The sequence below is a fragment of the Microtus oregoni genome, unplaced genomic scaffold, assembly GCF_018167655.1.
Source record: "Microtus oregoni isolate MIOR12 unplaced genomic scaffold, Mior012 000001F_ref0000356, whole genome shotgun sequence".
Taxonomy (NCBI): domain Eukaryota; kingdom Metazoa; phylum Chordata; class Mammalia; order Rodentia; family Cricetidae; genus Microtus; species Microtus oregoni.
The window spans coordinates 6,471,149-6,497,092 of NW_024543060.1; the positions used below are offsets into that span (position 1 = coordinate 6,471,149).

A 25,944-nucleotide genomic window follows, 5' to 3' on the forward strand; every position below is an offset into this window, starting at 1 on the left:
GAGTGAATGAGTCGTGGTCAACAAGACCCCTCTAGGTTTAATTAACAGTCACACTTACTACTGTGGTAATGCCAACATCCAAGGCACCGGGACACTCTGAGCAGCCACAGAGCTCAAGTGTGTGTCAGGAGGGGATGGCACTGGCTCGCCACACTTTTCTCTGCAGTCGTCCTCAGCTTGTGAGGACGTGCCATTCAGTTTTCTGTTCCTGTGTTGTGCCCAGAACTCTCCCAGAGCGCCTGTACACCGCTGTCTGCTTGTTGTTTTTGTGTTGGCGTGCTGACGGCTGAGACATCCTAGTGTCGCTGATGACACACTATCCCAGTATGTTTTCTAGTTAATCTTACAGCTGTGCCTGGCCACCTCACCATGGCCGGTGATCAACGTTAACCTGACTAGTCACGGAACAGACTGACATCTTGTACCCCATGATGTGTCTCCTTCTTGGAGAAGACCTGGAATCGCTTTAAAGATCAGCTTGCAGAAAGCACACAGATTACAAAGAGGCAATGGATACATTGAAATGGAGTAGACAGGCTACAAATTCAGGGACCTGCAATCTCCATTAGGTGCTAGGGTGAAAAGGTCACACAAAGATTGATTATTCCAGACTGAAACTACCAGGGAAACCTGAGAACTAAATGCAGGTGTTGCCTTGGACAGTGGACCCACCGGAGGACACCAATAAGCAACAGTGTACTGTGAACAGAGTCTGGGGGAAATAGTGGTACCGTGTCCGTTGTGACTCTGGCTTTGATGGTTTGCTTTGGTCATGAGGAGGACGTGCTCGCATTGTCAGGAAATGCACCCCAGAGTGTGAGGCGCTGACAGAGCAACAGATGACAGCTTATTCTCTCGTGACACAGAAAAAAAGCATGCCGTTAGGGAAAGCAGGGGTGACAGAGAAAGGGGGTGTAGTGAAATGTCAGCAATTAGGGGATCTGAGTGAAAGTTTCAGCATGCCCAAATTCTCTTTCTCGCTGTTTTTTTTTTTTTCTTACTGTGTTTCCCCAGCCAACCTGGAACTCACTGAGTGGATTATGATGGCCTTGAACTTGCATTAATCCTCTGCTCTGTTCCCGAGCACTCTTCTGTATTACACCTGTGCACTGTCGTACAGGGCCTCCAAAATTCTCTAAACACACTAAACGACTGCAAAATGCAAGCTTCCTTAAAACACTGTTAAGGCCCAAAGTCACTTTACAAAATTTTGTATTAATAATATTATAAGTTATATACAAAAATGGCCAAACCACTCCCCTCCCCCCAAAAAAACCCTCACAAATGTTGGCACTTGGGGCCCCTAGCTGCCTCATCCTGAAGCTCTAAATTTGCCTTGACCTTGAAGCCTCTGGGGCAGATGGCCCAGGCCTGGCTCTACCACAGTGTAATGTAGAGCTCCAAGGCCGTGTCTTATAAAACGACAAAGGTCAAAATCTCACATTCCCTTTTGTATAAGCCGACAAAAAAAAAATAGTAGATGGGCCATCAGGATAGGTCAGCGAGCAGGTAAAGGTGCTTCTCCCAGATCTCGAGACCTTGCCCCAATTTTCTAAGTACTTATACAGCAATAAAGAGATCAACGGGAATTACCTGGGATTTCTATAGCCCTTAATTTAGCTATGAACATGTTTATTTAAGTCACTCGTTAGAAAATCAACTTAAAAAGCTTCCCACAGGCTCTGTGGGAATCCCCAAACCACCCAGGCTGTTGGCAAAATTATAGGTAGCTCTCTGCAAACTGACATCAAGGGCCCATTGCTGAAGACCACGCCTAGACAGCTCTCTGAACACGGAGATGTCGAGCTGGTGTCTACTCAGAAGCCTCACCACTATGTGCCAGCGTCTTTGGTTCAGGAGGATACTCTGCATGCTCTCCAGAGAAATGTAAACACCGAGCTAGCCACAGGCCCCCTATCTACAACAACGTTCTACCTGCAAGACATGCTAAGGCAACAGCGGCACAAAGCTGTGGGCGTCACCAACCAATAAACGATCTGACTTAAGGCCCATTCCAGGATATGGAACCCTTCTCTGACACTGTCAGGGTGACCAAGAGCCCAAGATTAGATAGCCCAGGGACCTAGAGCAAAACCAAATAATATTGATCTAAAGCGGGGGCAGGGGTGGAGAAAAAGAATGTAATCATAAAATGACTCCTAATGATATATTCTGCCATGCATATCAGCGCCTTAGTCAACCATCATCAGAGACGCTTCCTCCTGCAGCAGATGGGAACAGATCTAGAGACCACAGCCAGACCTTGGAACTCTCTGCCCTAAAAGGAATGTCGCCATCAAATCCCTCCCTCCCTTCAGAGCTCGGGAAGATGGGACAGAAAGAATGTGAGAACCAGGAGATGGAGGGCACCAAGAAAACAAGGCTCTCTAAATAAACGTGGGAAAGGCTCATGTGAATGCACAGAGACTGAAGCCACCGCAAGCACAGGGCCTGCACCAGGTCCTCTGCACGTGTAGTGTGGCTTCCGGTTTAGTGTTTGGATGGGATTCCTGAGTGAGCGAACAAGTGGGTCTCTGATTCTTTTGCCTTCTCTTGCCTCTTCTCCTTCTGTTTGTCTGTTTGCTCAAACTCTAATGTGTTAGCTTTTATCTTATTGTATTTTATTTGTGACACTTAAAATGATTGAATTTAAATACATTTAAAGTGAGTGAGTGAATGAATGAATGAATGAATGAATACTAAGTAACTAGGGCAAAGGCTAGCAACTAAAGTGTTAGCCTTTTCCCCATTTTTTCCAGTGGAGCCACACCGGGTCCATCAACTACTCCACGGCAGGCCTCGTGTTGAGGAAAAGCTGACCAACACATGACGGGCTCCACAGGGTGTGTGTGTGCTGTGTGTGTGCTTTCATTTGATTATAGTTATATGTGTGTATTCATGTGTGTTCATGTATGTGTGTGCACACATGTGTAGAGGCCAGAAGACAACTTCAGCTATTTTCAGGAGCTATCCATCTTGGTTTTTGAGATGGGCTCTCTCACTGGCCTGTTTTTCTTTTTTGGTGATGTTGTATTTTGTTTTCTAGGCTTTGGGCATTTTGTTGTTACACTGGGTTTTTGGTGTGAGTTTTGATAAAGAACTTAAGTTATAGAAGAGGAGAGAGGGCTGGAGAGATGGCTCAGAGGTTAAGAGCATTGCCTGCTCTTCCAAAGGTCCTGAGTTCAATTCCCAGCAACCACATGCTGGCTCACAACCATCTGGAATGAGGTCTGGTGCCCTCTTCTGGCCTGCAGGCACACATAGACAGAATATTGTATACATAAATAAATAAATAAATTTAAAAAAAAAAGAAGAAGAGAGGATCTGGATAAACTTGGGGAGGAGAAGAATATGATCAAATTATATTTAAATTTAAAAAATGTTTTTTGGGCTGGAGAGATGGCTCAGTGGTTAAGAGCATTGCCTGCTCTTCCAAAAAGGTCCTGAGTTCAATTCCCGGCAACCACATGGTGGCTCACAACCATCTGTAAAAAATGTGTTTTTTGGTTGTATATAACTTGAATTCAACTCTATATGCATTTTTATGTAACTTAGATTCAACTCTATGTGTATCTGTGTATGTAACTAGGAATCAACGCTATATGCGTTTGTATGTAACTTGAATTCAACTCTATGTGCATGTGTGTATGTAACTTGGACTCAACTCTCATTAAAAATAGATCTACTAAGAAAAAAAATGTTTTTTTGGGTTTTTTTTTTGTATTTTTTTTTTTGAGACAGGGTTTCTCTGTAGCTTTTGGTTCCTGTCCTGGAACTGTCTCTTGTAGACCAGGCTGGCCTCGAACTCACAGAGATCCGCCTGCCTCTGCCTCCCGAGTGCTGGGATTAAAGGCGTGCGCCACCACCACCCGGCTAAAAAATGTTTTAAATTATACATATGTATATATGTGTGTCTATACATATGTATACGGATGTGTGTCTATACATATATAAACACATATAAAGAAAATGTAACCATGCATGCAGCTTCCTGCTGCCAGCATGTCATGCCTTCTCCGTCACTTTAGAATCTTGCCTTCTGAAAATATAAGCCAAAATAAACCATTCATTAAAAAAAAAGCTTTCCACAAAATATATTTTTATTAATTTATTAATATGCATGTTTTCACGTGTGTGCAGGTGCATGTATGTGCAGGTGTATGTGTATGCACAAGTGTGTAAAGGCCAGAAGGCAACCTTGGCTGTCATTTTTCAGGAGCTGTCCATCTTGCATCTCCCACTGGCCTGGAGGTCACAAAATAGGGTACAATGCACGTCCAGGGAGCCCGGGAACCCTCTCTTGGGATTACAAGCATATTCCACCCTGCCTGGGTTTATAAAAAGAAACAAAAAACATGAACCCTGCAGATCAAATTCAGGTCCTCATGCCTGCACGGCAAGCATTCTACATGCTGAGGTATCACCCCAGTTCCGGTCCCACAAAATTTTTATAAGCATGCGTGTAAATATAAGATGCGTGTAATCTCAGACACGATGGTACATACATGCAATCTCAACACTGAGGCTGGTGATAGCTGTGACAGAAAGATCGTGAGTTCAACCCCTGCCTTGACTAAAAAAAGAGAACCGGCTGGGCATGGCAGTGCACACCTTCAATTCCAGCAGTCAAGATGCGAGAGAGGTGGGTCTCTGAGATCGAGGTCAACCTGATCTACAGAGAGCGTTCCAGGACAGCCAGGGCTGCACAGAGAAACCTTATCCCAAGGGGGGAAAAAAACAGAAAAACAAAAGAAAGAGAAAAGTGAATGAGAGCCAATCAAAACCATCTTCATTACAGATCCTAGCCTCCATATGTTCGGCTGTGAATCCTTAGGACCCTGCAGTGACCCAGGTCAGGAGGCAGCCACATCCCTCCAGCTCTCATCCTCCACCTTGCCCATCCACAAGGCTACATTCAGAGTCACCACCATCGCTTGTCCCTATTATGTGTATGCAGGGGTTTTCTTCTCTGCTACTTCTATTGGGCTTAATTTCAAATTCCTCTTTGTTCAGACATCATTCCCCCCCTACACACACAGACACTGTTCATGCCCAATCACCTAAAAATTTACTTTTAAAAATACACCACATGTATAATTCAGATGGGGAAATGACTAGGAACATTTACTAGTGCTACACATCCAAATTCATAAAAATGATCTGTGTGTCTCTGTATTGAAACGGAAATCCAAAATATCACATTCTGTTTTGCATAAACAGATGGAAAACGTAGCATGGGGGCCAACGAGATAGGTCAGCAGGTAAAGGCCCTTACCCGATAACCTGAGTTTGACCCCCAGTATCCACATAGTGAAAGGACAGGACTGATTCCCACAAGCTGACCTCTGACCTCCAGACAATGGAAGGCCTATACCCACACACAGATACACATTGCACAATAAACAAACAAACAAACAAACAAATAAATCCTTAAGGGGTAAAAGCTAACTTTTTCTTATTATTGCTTTTTCTTTTTTGACAAAAAGTCTCACAATATAAACCAGGCTGACCTCAAACAACTCATAATCCTCCTGCCTCAGGCCCCCCAGTGCTGGGGTAGGAGTTTTTTTTTTTTTAACTATACTTCAGCTCTTTACCCCAAAACTTCATATATTATACATTTAATACTCAAAACAACTTCAATATTACAAACTTAATGTTTGTCCCTCAGATTCTTATTTTGTTGAAATTCCACCCTGTGTGGTGATATTTAGAGAGAGAGAGTCTTTGGTAGGTCATCATTTCATGAGGATGGAGCCCTCATGAATGGAGTAAATGCCTTCATTTAAAAAAGAACATAAAGTTAGCATGTACTCTGTCATGTCAGGATGCTAGAAGCTGACTGCCTGTGGCCAGGAAGAGCACCCTGACAAGAATCCAGTCATGATGACATCTGGTCTCAGGCATCCAGGCTACACAACCATGAAAAATAAATATTCACTATTGAAGTTATGAATCTGTGGTAACTGGTTCTACCAGCCCAGATGAGGGCATCTCACACACTGTCCTTATCCTAAGTGATAGGGGGAAAGTTGCTCACAGAAACAGTGCTCTATAATATTTCAACAACGACAAGGTCACACGGTGTCTTGGTCACAGCTCTATTGCTGTGAAGAGACACTACAGCCAAGCCAATTCTTATAAAAGAAAGCATTTAACTGGGGGCTCGCTTACAGTCTCAGTAAGGAGGCTTAGTTCACTGTCCTCATGATGGGGAGCTCAGTGCATACATGGTGATGGAGCAGTAGCTGAGAGCCACATCCTGATCAGCAAGCAGCAGGCAGAGAGAGACACTGGGCTTGACAAGGGCTCTTGAAACCTCCAAGCCCATCCCCACAGTGACACACTTCCTCCAACAAAACCACACCTACTCCAACAAGGCTATACCTGCTACTCTTTCTAATCCCTTCAAACAGTGCCTCTCCCTGGTGACTAAGCATTCAGATAGATGAACCAATGGATGCCATTCTTATTCAAACCTCCACACGCTCAGCAACACGGTTCTCGGACTACTCTGTCATGCAGTGTTACAACTGTGCACATGAACACGATGTTACTGTGCAGCCCTGAAGGAAGGAACGGACTACTGACACACGCTGTACAGGTGGCCCTGTGCACAGGGAGAGAAGCTCATCTCCAAAGGCTGAATCATGGCTTTTTTCCCATATGAATAAAATCTCCATCGTGGCAGAGACGGAATTACTAACTGGCAGAGGCACTAATGGAGGAAAGAGGGACTTTCTGATGGGCCTTTTGGTCAGGGTGGGGGGTGATGAAAATGCTTGGTAAATATTTGATCGTGGTGCACAGCCTATGAAAACAGTAAAAGCGACTGAGCCGCACACATTAAAGAGGAGAGTTTTATATCCAAAGGACTCCATACCTGATACTTGCACATCTCTGTGTTCATTGCTGCTCTGTGACAGCAAGGAAATGGAAAATGCCTAGGTGCCCATCAGCTGGTGGATGGCTACTGAAAATATATTCACACACACACACACACACACACACACACACAATGAAACTGTCGTCCGCTGTAAAGAAGATAAAGTTATGAAATTTAGAGGAAAATGGATAGATTTGGAAAGCGTAATTTTAAGTGAGGTGACCTAACACCCCCAAAAAAGATAAAACCACATCATATACAATTCCTAGTCCCTAAGGCACAATAGTGTGTAAATGCAGGTAAAGCCTAAGAAAACTAGGAAGGAAACGAAGAGAAGAGGATAGCTGGAAATAAGAATGTGGGGTGGAAAAGAACATGGGAGACATGAAAGACATAGGGTGGGGAGGACATGAGGCGGGCGTGGGAGGACAGGGCTCAGAGTGTAGCGAGGATGACCACTAAGATGCACTTTGTTTGAAAATGTCATAATCATAACTAAGACCTTGTGTGCTAATTTACATTTTTAAAAGAAAGACCAGGCGTGGTGGTGCATGCCTTTAATTGAAGCACCCAAGAGGAAGAGACAGGTGATCTCTGTGAGTTTGAGGCCAGCATGGTCTACATAGAGAGAGTTCTAGGATAGCTACAACGGCTTAGAGAGATCCTATCTCAATAGACAGATAGATTAGATAGACAGACAGACAGATAGATGATAGACAGACATATTTTAAGAGGAAAAATTATATATTCAAGGAATAAGCATGTATTTTTTAAAACACTCTAGAATGTTTTTTATTTTTTTTAAAGATTTATTTATTTATTATGTACACAGTGTTCAGCCTCCATGTATGCCCTCAGGCCAGAAGAGAGCACCAGATCTCATTACAGATGGTTGTGAGCCATCATGTGGTTGCTGGGAATCGAACTCAGGACCTCCGGAAGAGCAGTCAGTGCTCTTAACCTCTGAGCCATCTCTCCAGCCCTAGAATGTTTTTTAATTATTAATTTATTATGTATACAATGTTCTGTCTGTGTGTGCCTGCAGGCCAGAAGAGGGCACCAGATCTCATTACAGATGGTTGTGAGCCACCATGTGGTTGCTGGGAATTGAACTCAGGACCTTTGGAAGCGCTGGCAATGCTCTTAACCGCTGAGCCATCTCTCCAGCCCCCTCTAGAATATTTTTAAGGTATGTGGATTGTATCTCAATTAAAACAGGCTTTTACCAAAACTCAGCTGTGTCCAGAAGTTATTCTGCCCCAACTTGCCCTTGGAGAAGACCCTACCCTCCTCCTCCTCTATATATAAATGGCACCAAAAAGATGCAATAACCTGAGAGTTCTGCCCGAAAACTCAAAACCCATGCCTTCTTCATCCTCAAAGCCACGCCTGCCTCAGCACCGAAAGCCAGAATCCTCCTTGTCAGGGAGCTATATCCCTATCTCCATTGTCCTGACCACCACTGGGACCTCTCCTTACTATACAATGTGACCAGGAGCGGTCCTCACTACAAAATGTGGCCAGAGATCCCATCTGTCCCACAACAGAGGGAATGCATGGGGCCTTCCCTAATGACCCACCTGCCTTCCTTGAGTGGCCCTGAAAACCCTGACCTGCCCCTACTCTCCCTCCTGACTCCTCCCACCTCACAGGCCATGACAGTTTCCTCCACCCATGCTGCTCTGTGGAGACAGTCACGCTAAGACCCACATGGAGTGGCCAGTGGGGGGTGTGGCTTTTGCGATCTCCTCGTCCTTTATCTTCTTCTGCCTTGGATGCTGTCAGCCATCCTGCACCTCTGTGCTCCTTCAACCATAGAGTCACTCTCTGTGTGTTGGCCATTCTCCTGCATGTCTTCAGGATGGTCTCCCACACTCCAACTAAGGATGGTGCATTCCCCCACAGTCCCACTAACTCTATTCAGCCAGCCCATGCTAACTCTGGGCAGTCTTTTCTGTCCAGGACTTCTAGTAACCCCTCCATACCAATAACACCCCATCTCCATTTTGATCTCCAGATGGCTTCTGAGATTATCTCCTGCAGGTTTTGGCAGATCAGAAGGCAGTTCCTGTGCTGCCTGGGGAAGTTGCATTTCTAAGCCCTTGAGCTCCTTCCCACCACACTGGACCAGCCCTATGTTCTCTCTCAGGCCCCATCACTTGCTTCCACAGCTCCCTCTGCCTTTTCCTTTTGGCTTCCTGTCCCTGTTGTGGCCTGAATGTGTCTCCCAAAGTTAATGAGAATTAACCCCACCGCAGCAGGACTGGGAGGTGGGGTGTGGTTGGGTCACGAGAGCCCCATGTTCATAAATGGGCTGATGTCACTGTGATGGTTAATTCTTTGGGTTGTCAGCCAGGGCTAACTATACAGAGGTCACTGCCAGCCACTTTGCCATTCTACGGGAACACAGCAGAAGTGCCCTGAGCAGATGCCAACACCTAACTCTTGGACTTCCAACTTCTCTGGCTAGGAGAAAGGAGGTGTCTCTTTATAAACTCCTCAAGTCAGATGTGGTAGCACATGCCTGTGGTCCTAGCGCTTGGGAGGTGGGGGGAAGAGCTCAGAAGCGCGGTGCAGACCTCTGGTACACAGTGAATCCAAGGACAGCCTCAGCTAACTAAACAACTAACTAACCAAACAAACAAGCCAGCAAACAGATAAATTAAAAACATGCCCAACAAGTTTTCCGAGTCGCCGCCAAGATGGCCGAAGTGGAGCAGAAGAAGCGGACCTTCCGCAAGTTCACCTACCGCGGCGTGGACCTGGACCAGCTGCTGGACATGTCCTATGAGCAACTGATGCAGCTCTACAGCGCCCAGCAGAGGCGACGCCTCAACTGCAGCCTGCGGCGGAAGCAGCACTCGCTGCTCAAGCGCCTGAGAAAGGCCAAGAAGCAGGCGCCGCCCATGGAGAAGCCCGAGGTGGTGAAGACCCTCCTATGGGACAGGACGTGATCATCCTGCCTGAGATGGTGGGGAGCATGGTGGGCGTGTACAACGACAAGACCTTTAACCGGGTGGAGATGAAGCCGGAGATGATTGGCTACTACCTGGGTGAGTTCTCCATTACTTACAAGCCTGTGAAGCAAGGCCGGCCTGGCACCGGTGCCACCCACTCCTTCCGCTTCATCCCCTCAAGAAGCTGTGGCCAATAAAGACTCATGTTCAGTCAAAAACAAAAAACAAACAAACAAACAAACAAACAAAAAACGCCCAACAGCCTCAGCTATTTAGTTATAACGACACGCAGCCTGACATGGGCCTGGAAGCTGGTTCTGACAGCCCCTTTACTTACGCTCAGCCTTGGCATTTTAATCTTGGTGCTCAGAAAACTTCTTTTTCTTCATTTCTTGACAGACACATTGAATTTGATATTTGACTGCTCTCAATCTGGAGCTATCTTTGGCTTTAAAGTCACCTTCCCTCACTCAAAGCCAGTATGTGACACCCACATAAATGTCCCCCAGGTACCTCACACTCAGAATGCTTATAGCAAAGTCATCTCTCTCTTCCAGCCACCCCTCTTCATCCTGCTCCCTGAGGCTGGGAATCTCACTTTATCCAAAGGAGGAGCAGAGAGGTGGCCACACCCACTCTCTCACGGCCTTCCCCACCAGGCTCTCCCACCAGCTCCCGCTTTGGGAGCCCACTCCCTTCCTCCCACAGGCTCTGGTCATTGCCATCTCGTGTATGACTTGTCACAGAACCTCCTGCGAGTCTTCGCTTCCACCATTGTCCACAGGGGTCCTTTGAGAATCTCGGGTCTACCACACCACTCTCCTGCACTGAGCCTCCACCTCCAGAAGTGTCAGTGCCAGCATTTCAGGATGGCAGACAAAACCCTGCTGAGACCATGCCATTCCTACAGCCATTCCCCTTGACTCGGTACAGCAGACATACAGCTCGTCTGAGCTCACGTGTTCTAAATAACCCTTCATTGATATTGTCTTCTGCCTAGAACTCCTCTCTGGAGCCTCCTAGCCAACTCCTCCAAGTCTTCATACAATGTCGACCTTCTGGACCCGGGAGCCTCCCAGACCACACCCATTCCCTCTGGTAGTTCTATTGTGGGTGTTTTGAGAACCCTCTGATCTCTTGTCTATGGTGGCTACATCTGTCTCTAGACGCCTGAAAGCTCTGCCTCAATGGTAGGAGCTTGTAGCCATTTTTGTTTCTTTTTCTTCTCTTTTTTATTTGTTTTATTTTTCTTTGTTTTTCAAGACAAGATTTCTCTGTGTAGCCCTGACAGTCCTGGAACTTGTTTTGTATGTAGACCAGGCTAGCCTCAAACTCTTAGAGATCCACCTGCCAAGTGCTGATATCGAAGTGTGCACCACCACTGCCCAGCTTACTTTTGTTTTTCAAATAGGGTTTTAATTATTATTTAAATAATTCAATTTATTATTGGGCTTATTATTTATTTTAATTGATTTACTCTTCTTGTTAGGGCTATGATTATTTTTAATAAATTAAAAAGAATGCTTTCTTAGTTCCCAGCCTTACTTTCTAACCTAAAATGTGGATACAAGTCCACATAGACAAGCCCTCAGCAATTTTTAAAGACATAAAAACCTCTGAGACCTGAAGGTATGAAAGGCTAGCAGGCAAGGCAACAGAAGAGATGGAGCTGGCAGGGGACCAAGTATATAGCTTGGTGGAAATCGGAACATGTCTCTCTCTTTCACGTGTTTTTAAAGATTTATTTATGATGTGCACAGTGTTCTGCCTCTGGTTGTGGGTCACCATGTTGTTGCTAGGAACTGAACTCAGTACCTCTGGAGGAGCAGCCAGAGTTCTTAACCTCTGAGCCATTTCTCCAGCCTGGAACATGTCTCTTAAAAGCATAAAATGGGTGACGATGAACCTGCACACTGGTCCCTGTGTTCTCCTCTTCTTCACACAGACTAGAACTGCTGGCTCCAAACTTGCAGGCACCAAACTCAAAACTCTACCCATCCAATCACCTTGCATCACCTCAATAAGCACCCTAAACTATCCCAGGCCTATGTCTCCCTCTGCGAAACCACACCCAGCATCTGCTGGTTGGAGCTAAGTGATGGATGAGCCAAGCCACCATAGAAGTCCCTGCTGCTGTCATCATCCAGAATGAGTCAAGCCACCATAGAAGACCCCAGCTGCGGTCACCATCCAAAGTTTGCTAACTCAGAAACTCTCTTAGACATGTGTCCTCATCCCACTCCAGATGACGCCCCCTAACCTCTATGGGGTGGTGGGCCACCCTTCTCTCTGTCCAGTCTCCAGCTATGAGAAACTTCCTATCTCAGGCATTTTCTCAAAATACCCCTTGATGACATAAGTCACAAAACAATCCCATACCAGTTTAGTATTATGGATAATAAAAGGGTTTTTATTTAAGGGGAAAACTTACAGATCACTGTCCTAGACAACAATCCTCTGAATGAACAGGACTAGAGTCTAGCAGCTAGAAGCAGGAGCTGCATTTTCTGCGGCTTTTACAGTATAAAAGACCATGCCCAAGTGGGCTGGTATCTTAAAGGCTATTGGCTGAAGGAGCAGAATGTGCTCCCACAGCAACGCCCCAAAGAAAACCCACCATTGCTACTGTTAAGTTGTAGTGATGTTTCTTTGTTTCCCAGCCCCATGGCAGAAGGGGTCTGTCTATGAGGGCATTTCCACAAAGGCTTAGCTGGGAAAAGGAAGGCCCATCCTGAATGTGAGTGCTGTTTTCCATGCACTGGGATCCCTGACTGAGTAAAAGGGAGATTCTTTTTGCTTACTGACTGTGGATACAATGTGACCAGTTACCACAAGCTCCTGCTGCCGACCCTGCCCCACCAGGACAGAATCTGCCCTTGAAACCATGAGCCAAAACAAGCCTTTCCTTCCTTAAATTGCTCTGTCAGGGATTTTTGTCACCGCAAAGAGAAAATGAACAGATACAGCATGGTCACACAATGCTGAGTGGGGTGGGGCTGCTGAATTCACCGTGTGGGAGTACTGTGACCTTGACAAGTTAGGGCAGAGACACAAGCCACATTGGAGTAGGCTGAAGAGTGAGCCGTGGTATCCAAAATACATACCTAACGCTTACAGAGCAACAGTAAAAGGATAAGCATCCTTCCCACAGAAAGATAGGAACAGATTATAAATACTCAGTTCACGAGAGAAAGGCCGTGAATAACCAGGCACCATATGAAAAGATGCTCAACTTCCAAGCAGCAGGGAAAAGGCAAACAAAAATTATGAAAATCCTGGAGCTATGGTTCAGCAGTTAAAAGTGCTTACTGCTCTATCAAAGGATCTGAATTCAGATCCCAGCACTCCCATCTCACAAACACTTATAATCCAGCTCTGAGGGATCTCTGTACACACACACACACACACACACACACACACACACACACATACACACACATACACGCATATACGCATGCACACACACACACCACTAAAATAAGTCATTTTTTTATATTTATGGTTGTGAGCCCAGCCTTTAACGGCTGAGCCATCTCTCCAGCCCAAGTCATTTTTTTTAAGGAAAAGAGCCAGGCATTGTAGGTCATTTATAGCTGATGTGAGGTAGATGGGACGCTCTGTGCAGGCTCTATGCAAGTACATCATTTATATAAGGGACTTGCACATTTGTGGTTTTTACCATTGATTTTACATTCTAACTCAAAACCATCCAGAAACCAGCAATAGGGAGAGAAAATATATATAAAAAAAGCAATGTATAATGGTCCATATGAAAGTCAATGTCATGATGGGACCCACTAGTTAAAGACTGAGTTTAAAAAGTTGGGGTGGGAGTGCCCAGAAACTTATTTGGCCTGTATGCTGGTTAGATTATGTCAACTTGACACAAACTATAGTCGTCTTAGAGGAGGAAATCTCAAATGAGAAAATGTCTCCATAATACTGGGCTCTGGGCCAGCCTGTAGAGCATTTTCTTAACTAGTGATTGATAGGGGAGGACCCAGACCATTATGGGTGGTGCTAGCCCTGGACAGGTGGTTCTGGGTCCTTTAAGAAAGCAGGCTGAGCAAACCATGTGGAGAAAGCCAGTAAGCAGATCCCCTCCGCGGCTCTGCACCAGCTCCTGCCTCCAGGTTCTTGCCCTGTCCTCCTTCAGTGACAGACCACAGTGTGGAAGTGTAAGCCCAATACCCTTTCCTCCACAGCTTGCTTTTTTGTTATGGTGTTTCATTACAGCACTAGAAACCCTAAGACAGCCTAGGAAGCTTTATTTCCATATTGCTCTGGAAGGTTCCAAACCTGAATAATTCCATTCAGTGATTGATGATTAAATGCTCCATGATCACACAGACTATACCCAATTGGGATGCAACTAAAAATATCACCTAGCAATTAGAGGTTATTGTAAGTTATTGCCATTATAAAGATACCCTTGCTGGTGTGCCGCAATTGATCCTCAGTGGTGGCGGCTGTGCATTGCTGGTGGAGGTCTCTGCTGGTGGACAAGCCCAAAGTCAGGAGGAAAAGCAGATCCTGCCTGAAAATCTCATTTGGGCCTTGAAGGAAGATGGGTCGGGAGATGAGGAAGGGTGGATAGGGATGGACTGTGACTTACAGCGAAAGACAAAGCACTGTTCTAAAACAGAAACCAGAGAATAGAATCCATCGCACCAATCCTGGTTCTAACACTGTGCTGAGATGAAAACTACAAGCCAGGAATGGTGATGCGCTTGGGAAGTGGAAGCAGTAAGACCAGGAGTTCAGGATCATCTTCAACTATCGTAGCTGGTTCGAGGACAGCTTGGGTTGTTTGAGACCTTAGAGGGAGAGTGTGGGAGTAAAAGAGAACCGGAACCCCTCTGCAAAGGGAATAGTGCCAACCAATGGACTGGATCTTCTAACATCAATGAACAGTCAAGACGCTCCCCCTCCAGACACACAGCCATGCTAACAAGCCAGCCTCATCTAAATGATTCCCCGTGAGGGCTCTCTTCCCCAGGGATTCTAGGTGGTGGTACATTCATGTTCTACTTAAACATCACCTCTATCAGTAATCTAAGGTCGTCATCTTGTCATGTGGCTTCCAAAATAAAAATAGACTTTAAAACTTCCCTGTACCAAAGAACATAATCAATACAGCGAAGAAGAAAGCTACAGAAGGGTGGAAATATTTGTAAGTCATGTGTCTGTGCTTACTAACAGTACATGGACACATACTATAACACAGTAATTGTTCCATACAACTCAAAAGAGCAGTCAAGGGTGTGAACAGATACTTCTCTAGAGAACACATACAAAGGGCCAGGAAGTAGGAACATAACGATCCCACCAGGCATGTCATTAGGGAAATGCAGATCAAACCCACAATGAGATACCACTTTACACCCACTAGGACAGCAACTGTCAAAACAAAAGCAAAAACAGCAAGGTATATGGGTACATATCTGTACTCCCTCCTGCTTGGGAGGCAGAGGTGGGAGATCCACTTGGGCCCAAGTGTTTGGGGACAGAGTTTACAACACAATGAGACTTCACTTCAAATGAGGAGGATGAAGAGGTGGAGCAGGAGGAGGAAGAGATGGGAGGAAAGAGAAGAGGGAGGGAGGGAGGGAGGGAGGGAGGGAGGGAGGGAGGGGGGGAGAGGCTGAAGATTTTAGAAGGTACAAGAAGTGGGACAATAGGAGCCTTTTGCTCTGCTGATAAAACAGCATACCTACTGTGGAAACCATTGTGTGGTCTCTCAAGAAACTGAAAACAGGCTAATTAGATGGTTTACTAGTTAAGAGCATGTACCACTCTGACAGAGAACCTAAATTCTATCCCCTAGCACCGACATTGAGTGACTCCACCTGAAACTCAAGCTCTCAGGGGATTCTTTGCCTCCGCTCTCTTCAGGCAAAGCACTCGTACGCGTGCACACACACACACACACGCACACACACACACACACACACACACACACACACAGATATACACATAAAAAGCAAAGGCCTGGAGATGGTTCAGCCATTCAGAGCATTGTCTGCTCTTCCAAAGGAAGTCTTGGGTTCCATCCCCAGCTGCATACATTGAATGCGGTGGCACATGTCTGTGATTTTAGAACTCAGGATGCAGAGGCAGGAAGATCCCAAAATTCAAGGTCATCTTTGGCTACATAGTGAGTTCAAAGCTTGCTATGGACTATACGAGACCCTGTCTTATAAGAAATAAAAAATTTAGGTAATGCAGTGTTATCAATGCAGCAACTCCACCTCCAGGTAGATACTCAGAAGAACTGAAATCAGGAGCTCAAGGAGGCATTTTCGATACCACATTCATAACAATTCAGCATGTCCACAGGTGAATGAGTGGACAAAGAGAATGTGGTTAGAGGCTGAGGTGTAGCTCTGTGGAAGGTGCTTACCTAGCTCGTGCAAGGGCCTGGCTTTGATCCCAGCAGCATGAGAAAAAGCACCGTATTTTAGCAATGAAATAGCATCAGCCAAAAGAAGGCAGTTCTGCCCATGCTGTAACACGGGTGCTCCCTGAAATTGTCGTGGTGAATGAAAGCAGCCGGTCATCACAGGAAAGTAACAGTGCAGATAGGACACGCCTACAGTGCTGAGATTTTAGAGACCAGAACTAGGGCTGCTAAGTCCTGGGGGGTCGGGGTTGTGCAGGAGAATGGTAGCGCGGTGAGGACAAAGCTTCAGATCTGCCGACTGCGAAGAAATCGGATGAACGAGCAAACCTATGTTACACTTATCTCTGAGCTGCACACCTGCATCATCAAGATGGTTAAGTTTGTGTTATTTGTGTTTTGCTCCAACAGGAGAAAAAAAAATCAATGAATGCAGTTCTCCAAATTTCATAGTTTTAAATTCCACTTGTTTGTCAGTGCCACGCCTGGCATTCCAAAGCTGTTTGCTTGGAAAGCAGGTTTTCCATATTCTTAAGAAGCAGTTTATATACACACATTAAAAATTTGATTCTATTAAATCTATTGTGTATATTAAATATTTCCATAATTATATAATTAGATATGCATATATGCAGGAAAAATGGATGAGTCCTTTTTATATGAGCAGGATCAGAAAATGGAAGGCTCATTATTCAGAGCAAAAAACTCTGGGGGCCACCCAGCTAGCTATTGTAAATGAATTTCAAGGCTCCCTGGGGACTTGGTAATATGACTATAATCGCAGGAGGGGTGCCCTAAGCTCCGGGATAGATTTCAGACCGTTCTGTAGTCCTAAGCATAGCGAGGAATGATGCAGCAATAACAGAAGCAGAAAAGGAGAGATAAGTTGAACTTAATTAAAATTAGAAACTTTGTTCCTCCAAGAATACTATTTTAAAAACATAAAAACAAACAAACAAAAAAATGGGGCTGGAGAGATGGCTCAGAGGTTAATATGGCTCAGCAAATGAACTTATTATATTCAACATCCTATTTGAACACCTGCTGCTCTTCCAGAGGACCGAGGTTTGGTTCCCAGCAACCATGAGGGCAACTTATAACTAGCAGTTGTAATGCCAGTTCCAGGAGATCTAGCATCCTCTCCTGAGCTCTGAGGTCACTGGCACACGTGATACACACACAGAGAGGCACAGACACACCACATGTGATGCACGCATACAGAGAGACATAGATACGCACATGCTCATAAATAAAAAGAAAAAGAAAAGAAATCTTTGAAAAAGTTAGAAATAACCCAAAAAGGGAGACAATATTATCAGAAAACATCTACCAGAGCTGAAGGGACAGTTGGGGGATAGAGAGATTGGCTGTCATGCAAAGTCCTAGGCTTGATACCCAGAACTAGCAATAAACAATCGTATCTATGCAATAAAGAGGCAGAATCAGTGATATATAAAGAATTCTTATTATTCAACAACAAGGCAAGGAAACAAACTTAAAAACAGACAGATTTTTAGACACTCATGAACACCCAGCAAGCACAGCGGTATGTTACTAGGAGTGGGAATAAAGCCACCAAGAGAGCCCACAAACTCACAGAAAGAGAGATAATCAGTCTTGGAAAGACTGTGCAGAAGTCTAGGAGCAGGGTGGCTTTCCTTTCTGATCCTTCAGAAGTGGGGACCCTCACATTCCACAGGACAGAAAATGTAAAGGAGTGTGGTTGGTCCTAAAATGGCGGAACCTAGAATTACCACAGAGCCCAGGAACTCCACTCCTAGGTGAAATCCAAGAAAATGGAGAAAATGGTTCTACCTTGACATGACCGTGAATCACCAAATTACTCCGAATTGCCAAAAGCTGGAAATGTCCCCAGTGCCCATTAAGGGACAAATGGAAAAGCATACAAAATGAGGCATATTATTCAGCCAGTAAAAGGAAGAAAGTGCCCCGCCATACACACACACACACACACACACACTACAGTGTGAATCTCAACAATACGCACTCGTTAAGATAAGGAAGAAACAAACGGCCACATATTGTTTGACTCTGTGGACAAGAAGTGTTCAGAAAAGGCAAATCCACGCAGTCATAAACACAGATGCATGGTTGGCAGAGGGTCTAACAGAAGTGTCTACTTACTAGGCACAAGGTTTAGTCTGAGGGTGACGAAAATGTTTGGAATTAGGCAGCTTTGGTGGCATGCACCAAATTGTAAAAAATGCAACTTTTATGCTATAAAAAAAAAACCCATCTAGGAGCAGGGTGGCTTTCCTTTCTGATCCTTCAGTAAACATGAAGAAGGAAGCCTTGAGGGATAGGCTCACTCAGTGGCAGCTCAAAATCATACAGCTGCCCAGGTCACACAGCCCTGAGGTGGCAGAGCCAGGTTAACCGTGGTCTTCCTGTCTCCTTCCACAGCCTTCTCGCTACCAGACTCGTTACCAGATTCGCTCCAGGAATCCCAGCCCACGTGTGCCATGTGTTTGTTCAAAAGCAAACCCAGAAGCACCTTCAAGACAAACTCCTCTACTCAAGGCCAGACTTTGGCTCTTCAGGGCCAGGTTCTCTCCCTCAACTGAGAGGCTCTGACCCATGTAAGGAGCAACCTGTGTGGGGTTTGGGGCCTAGGCCACCAAGCTTCTTCCTGCAAACAGTTTAAGTGTCTGGCAGCCACCTGTCACCTGACACTGCTTTTACAACACCTCCCTCCCTGCTTACGTGACTGTCGAGGATTCCATGCAGGTGTCCCCTCAACTATCCATAGGTTAAAAATCCTAATCCCCAAGACTGCATCACAAGGTGAGACTTCTGGAAGACCGGAGATCGTAAAGGGGGAACTGCATGGCGAGATGAGTGTCCTCATGACAGACAGAGAGCCTGCTCCCTCCACCTCATGAGGAGTATGAAACCGCTCTCCCTCCCCAGATAAGGGCTGTGAGAGCAAAAGCCTGGAGTTCCAGCAGCCTAGTCTACAGTCATCTGTCACAGTAGTCCCAGCTGCCTTAGACATTGACAGCGATCAGAAAAGGTACACTGTCTTCACAGAGCTCTCATCTTAGGAAGGGCGTCGTCCAGGCTGTTCAGACTTGGCCTGTGTCCCGGTGGTAGCTGGAGATGCTTCTTGTGTTTAAAAATCAATGGACAGAATTTCATTCGTTTTGGGCACATTCGTAAAGACTAATCAATGGTCCATTTGATGGATGACATTGAAGAATGCATAGTAACAAATACATGTCACTCAGAGCACGCTTGCAATCACTATTCTTTCAGAGATGGGTAAGAAACGGTGAATATGAAAAATAACTCAGAGCCATACATGATGGTATACAGTCTTATTCCTAGTACTTAGGAAGCAGAGGCAGGAGGATTGCCAGAAGTTCAAAAGTAGCCTAGTCTATGCGGTGACCCCCAGGCCAGCCAGAGCTACAGAATGAGACCCTGTCTCAAATAAGTGGGGACAGGGAGCCATTCAGTACATCTTAGTGATTAAGAAGTTCTCAGCTGCCTAGTTCTGGGTTCAAATCCCACCCTTGACTCTTCATTAGAACGTTGCCTTTAACTTCCTTAGCAAGGTAAGGGTCACAGTAGCATACATTTCATAAAGTCAACGTCGGATTAATAAAATAGAGCACACAAACATTGCTGCCAGGCCTGCCCCATAAAGCTATGGTGTTCAGTGGATAGAAGTTACTTGGCAGTAAAAGTGAATCACACCTTGAAGTTCACAACACAACATGGCCTGGAGCTGCAGAACAAGTTGGAAGAAACGCAGGGCACATTAGGACAGCTCCATTCAAAGCCACATCCATGCGCCTCCCAGACTAACAAGGCCTCTGCAGTCAGGTCAGTAAACAGATCTCCACAGCCTTGGTTTCAGGAAGGTGATGGCACATCTGTCAAAGGAAAGGTTTCCAAGCGAGGCAGCTGCATGCCCTGCGACGGAGACTCTAGCGTGGAAAGTCGCAGTTGAGTGTCAGGGTGGAGTTTTTGGTCTGTTTGGGTTTGCTTGTTAGCTTTTCTTTAGAAGGTTATACATTTCCCTATTCGGAGCACATTCCTAGTTGGACATATGACAATATCATGAGTCGCAGAGATAGGGTCTCTTTTTAAAACTTTTTAAATTACATTCATTTATTGTGCATATGAACAGATGTGTGAGCCTTGGCAAATATGGAAGGCAGAGGACAACTTGCAGGAGCTGCTTCTCTCTCCCACCATGTGGATTCTAGGGATTGAACGGAGGGCGGCCGGGTTTGACAGCAAGTACCATTCCCCACTGAGACATCTCGCTGGTCTGAAACAGGGTCTCCTGTTCCGGGTTAGATTTATATACTACATGGCCAAGGCTGACCGCGATCTCCTCATTCTCCTGCCTCCACTTGCCCAGCCCTGGGATTGCAGGCATGTGCCAACATACCTGCATAGTACCAAGGCCAGGGGTAGAGTGAAGCCAAGAGAAGAGGCCTCCACCTGAGTCACAGGACTGCCGCCTTAGGTCGAGGGGTGACCTCCTTTCTTCAGGGCTCAAATGACTAAGCCTCATTTGAGCTCCGGCAATCAAGGTAAAGACACAAGACAGGTAACATTCAAGCCATGGTCAATTTGGACTCTCCCTCCCTTCTCAAGGAAGTAGAAAGGGACTCTGGTCCCAAAGGCCACCTAAGAAGAGCTGCCTGTTGTCAGGGCTACAACAGTAGTTCAGCCCAGCATGGAACCAGTAGACTTTAACTTCCAAACAGTTGGGGGCGGGTCTTGCCTGTGGTAAAGCAATGGCCATTACCTTCCTCTTGAGCTACTGTGGAGATAGATACAGCCGTTTAACTGGAAGACTTTTGGAAGACTTTCGCTCAACTTAGGCCTGAGGCAAAAGGCTGGGGAATCTTGTCTCATCTGAGTTCGACCTTTTGTTTCTTTGCCCTGCCTCCCACAATTAATTTGTTCATTGCACATCTACTAGCTGAACAAGGATTTTTAAGTTACCAATGATTTGTTATAATTTAAAGAATTATAAAAAAAAAAGCTTTAGGACGAAGAAAGAAGACTGGGGAAATGGTTCAGTTGGTTAAGAGCTGGAGATCATATGTGCCTCTCTTATTTGCTGTTTTGTTGCTGTGAAGAGACGCCATGGTAAGGCAGCTTATAGAAGCTTGCAAGCTGACCCGCAGAATCCAGGTGAGAGCTGAAAGTAGAGGCACACTTGTGATCCCAGCACTGGGGAGGCTGAGGCAGGAGGACCACTAAGAGCATCAAGTTATTGGCCTGGTTCTAGGCTCCCAGCCAAACCTCCACTACACGTCTGCCATAGCACAAGCATCTCAAAGGACAGCTTGGTTATTCGCCACTTACACAGGTGTGGACAATGTAGCCATCAGGCTTTCTCTGTAGGTGAGATTTGAGAAGGTTGAATAGGAGAGGGAAGGACAAAGGGGAAGAGAGGGAATTTAGAACATGGTGCCCTTTGGAGGAAGAAGGGGGCACCCTAGGAGGATGGGGTAGGGATGGTGTTGTGGAACACTGGGAACCTAGGACTGGGAAATAGTCACTCTGGGGAGAGGGGATATGAATCCAGGATGGAAGGAAATATTAGAAACCATTGTATAGGCGTGGTGACTGTCTGGATCCATTTTATGAGCTACTGTAACAGAATACCTGAATTGGGTAACTTATAACAAAGACATTTTCCTTGCTCTTTATTTTATCCTATTATGTGTTTATTTATATGCATATGATCAGATATGCATGCATAATCATGTATTGTGACTGTATGTGTATACACATGTGTGCGGAAGTCAGAGGATGGCCTCAGGCATCCATATTCCTTATTGAGACAAGCCTCCTACTGAGCCCTAGGGCTTGCTGCTTTGACTGGGGCAGCTGGCTGTAAGCCGCGGGGATCTTCCCAACTGTTCCTCCCCAGCTCGGAGATTACCAAGGCACACCGCCACAAAACACTGCTTTGATTTGAGACAGCATCTTACCGTATAGCCACGGCTGCTCTGGAATATATTACATAGGACAGCCTGGCCTTGAACTCACAGAGGTTTGCCTGCCTCTGCCTCCCAAGGGCTGTGCACCATGCCCAGCCCAAATCCAGGTGTTTCTGCTGGCACTGGTGATTCACTCAGGCCTCAGGCTTTTATAGCAAGCCCTTTACTGATTGAGCCATCTCCCCAGTTCTAGACAAGAATTCCACTTGGTGCTTGAATCTAGAAGCTGGGAAGTCTAAGACTGAGGTTGCACACCATTGCCATGTGACATGGTAGAAAGCGTCACATTGGCAAAAGAGGAAAAGCGACGCAACTCAAGAGTCTCGGGCTTTTGTATCATCAGTGCTGACAAGCATAAGAGGAGGCTACTCCCACCGGCCTCGCTTCCCAGCATGGGACCACACAGAGAATTAAGTTTCCAACAAGTATCTTGGGGATATGTTTGAGCCAAGCTCAGCAGAGGTCTACATAACCCACTCACTGGCCTTTGCCCTGGACCTGAGGACACTTACTTCCCTACCTCTGTAGTCTACACATGTTGTTCATGACTAAATGGGCCTGGAAGTTCTTTGAAAGGGATTCAGCATCCAGAATCCCAGGATGAGAGAATGTTTCTGACCTAACCGTATCTCCAATGGAAGAGAAGAATCCCAGGAGAAAAGGTGGGGCTCGAAGACCACTGTTCACTGGCAAGCCGACAACCGCCATGGCTAAACACTGAGGGTCCTTCAAAGGTTTGTATGTGAAGCCTGGATTCTCAGGGAGACAGACCTTTATGATGTATGGTTTGATAGGGATTCCCAATGTCATTGTGTGTGTGCCCTCAAAGAGATTATATTCTCTCTCTCTCTCTCTCTCTCTCTCTCTCTCTCCCCCTCCCCAGGACTTTACTAAGCAGCCATGGCTGACCTTGAACTCACAGTGTAGTCCAGACTGCTCTTGAATGCACTGAGGTCCATTTACCTCTGCCTCCACAATGCTGGATTAAAGGTGTGTGCTGTCATACCTGGCAACTCTGACCATTCTTAAGACCCCTTACAAACAAAGATTCAAGGGAGGAGAAGGGGGCATAACCCAATCCACCCACCCTCCTCTGTGCCAGAGCTTCTAGAAGAATTCCTTGAAAGCCTGGAGACACTCTCCTCATGAGTGTAATGACCCTAAATAATGACCACTGATTCTGTCAAAACATTGAGCCAACTAATTGTGCTTTCTGTCACCATCGTTATACGTATATGCACATCCTCTTGTGAACCATGAAAAATTCATACATTGCAAGCACCAAGCTGGGTAACTGTCCCTAGTTATAAATGACAAAATCCCACAGGAATGTCCCTTTTGTGATAAATGAACCAGAGAGGGCTGCAGAAAGACTGAGCCAGAACCGACCTCTAGAGCTAATGACCAGGAAAGTGAGGCAGAGATGGGTTTGCAGGGATTTGGACTGGTGCTTTCACCTTCAAATTGCCTCCTCTATGTTCCCTAGATTTGCAATTTAGAGTTTTTGCTCAATTTAGGGTGTGTTCCCACAATCACTCCTGATCTTACAGCCAGTGAAGCTGCCCTTCAGATTCGAGTGTTAATATGCTGCCTTTGTTACACAGGGGTCATCTCATCTGCCATCTTTACGTGTTCTCTTGTGGACTCTCCAGATGTGGTTCTGTTCCCTCCAGGCTGTTGGAATGACCCGTATGTCTGACTTGGGAGTGTTCACTCAACCCCTGTACTATGTGGTCTTGACTTTCACCAACATACTCCCACAAGGACTCATTTTATACTTACCCTGTTTTCAGTATAAGGTACAATATGGAAACATTTGGGTTAGGGATGTAGCTCAGTAATAGAACAATTGTTTAGCACACACTAGTTCCTGGGTTCAGGCTCCAGCACCACAAAAGAAAGAAAGGATAGATGATAGATAGATAGATAGATAGATAGATAGATAGATAGATGGATGATAGTTAAATATATGATAGAGAGATGATAGATAGCTAATAAATAGATGATAGATTGATAAATAGATGATAGATGGATAGATAGATGATAGATTGATAGATGGATAGATAGATAATAGATAGATGATAGATTGATAAATGGATAGATAGACAGGTAGTAGATAGATAGATATATAGATAGATAATAGATAGATAGATAGATAGATAGATAGATAGATAGATAGATAGATGGAGCTGTTGGTCATGGTGGCTCACATCTGTAATCCCAGCACCCAGGAGGACTGGGATTGTCTGAGTACAAGTCCAGTCTCAACTACAGAGAGAGATGACTCTGTCTCAAAAAAAAAGGAAAGAAAGAAAGGAAAAGGAAAGAAGAGAGAGCAAAGAAAAAGCAAAAAAAGAAAAGAAAGAAGAAACTTTTTAGTTCAATTGATCACTTGGAACAAAACAAGCTTTTTGGATTTAGATTCTGGTTGCCTCTTAGTGTAATATAAAATTAAAAATCAGAGGATGGGTGGGTGATTGTAAATTAAGTAATTTTTTTTTGGATAGAAGTGGTTCTAGGAAAGTCAAAAACCCGAACACTCTGCTGTGTTGGGAAACGGACCCCAATCATTGCCCCCAGAGATGCTCTCTGAGGCTTTCTCTGTAGCATACAACATGAATGCTGGGCAAGCCCTGCAGTGAGCATGTACAAACTGCCCCCAATTTCTCCAGTGGCTGTCTGAATGGAAGCACCTTTAGGACTAACCTTCCTCCTGCCCTGGAAGGGAAGGCACGTGGGAATTCAGTATAAAGTCATTCATAGATTGGCTTCTTATCTTCACCACGGGCATGGGAGAGAAACAGCAATCGAGTATTAAGGCACTGTACACTGTAAATGATCAGCTGAGACATTAAAAAACTGTGAAAAAATACACGAGCATAAATGTTGCCCTGTAACGGAGGAAAATGTGCGTGAAAAGACGAGTGAATTTGAAATGGGCACTGCTGGGATTTACCGGACCATGTCAAACATTTTCTGTGACCGCGGATAACTAACCAAACTAGCCTTCTTTGTCTCAACATTAACACAATCAGGGAGTCTTGTCTTCAAATGCAAGTCTTCCCCTCCCATCCTCTTTTTCCTTTTCTTTTTGGCTCTTTGACTATAATCCACGTAGTCTCTCCCCATTCCCAAAGTGCCTCCCAAACAGCGCTGGGGAAGCACGCTGGGAAGCCCTTGCCGAGACACTTAGCAGAACTTTGTTCTGCACTTGGGCTATCTAGCTTTTCTTGGTGACATCACGGCCTCCCCGACTCTTCACTGGTTGTGAACCGAGTCCAGGCACTGGTGACAGGCTCGGGGCGCTGGCCGTGGTCCTGACTCAGAGCACAGGACCCTGGTGCGAAGCGCTCCCAAGGCGGAGACCTTGCCAGTTCGAGGAGTCCTGTGAGCCCCTTCCCCCTTCGACCCCAGGGAAGTCCTCTGGCCTTCACTGCAGCCCTCCCCTGCGCTCTTTGAGCTGCATCAAAAAAGGGTGGGGCACTGAGCCACAGCTGCAATCGGATGCCGCCCGGGAGGATTTAAGAACAGCACAGTGGTCCACCCCAATCGCCACTCGTCGCCCCTAGCTCAGGGATCAGCTGGTCCCTGACTCGGGTTCCCCACCTCCCAGGCACAAGGAGGCGAGGGCAGCCTTTGTGGGCGCTGAGACGCCCACCGGCGAACCCGTGCCTCGCCGCACCCTGCGCGGTGAAGGGGCGGGCAGGG

General features: G+C 45.8%; 1 protein-coding gene and 1 pseudogene across 2 annotated transcripts in view; one reads left to right on the forward strand and one right to left on the reverse strand.

The window, feature by feature from the left end:
• Dpysl2 (dihydropyrimidinase like 2) overlaps nucleotides 1–25,944 on the reverse strand; it is a 108,473-nt gene that overhangs the window by 81,936 nt on the left and 593 nt on the right. The gene's annotated exons all lie outside the window — the stretch shown is intronic.
• On the forward strand, nucleotides 9,589–10,040 carry LOC121458003 (annotated as a pseudogene).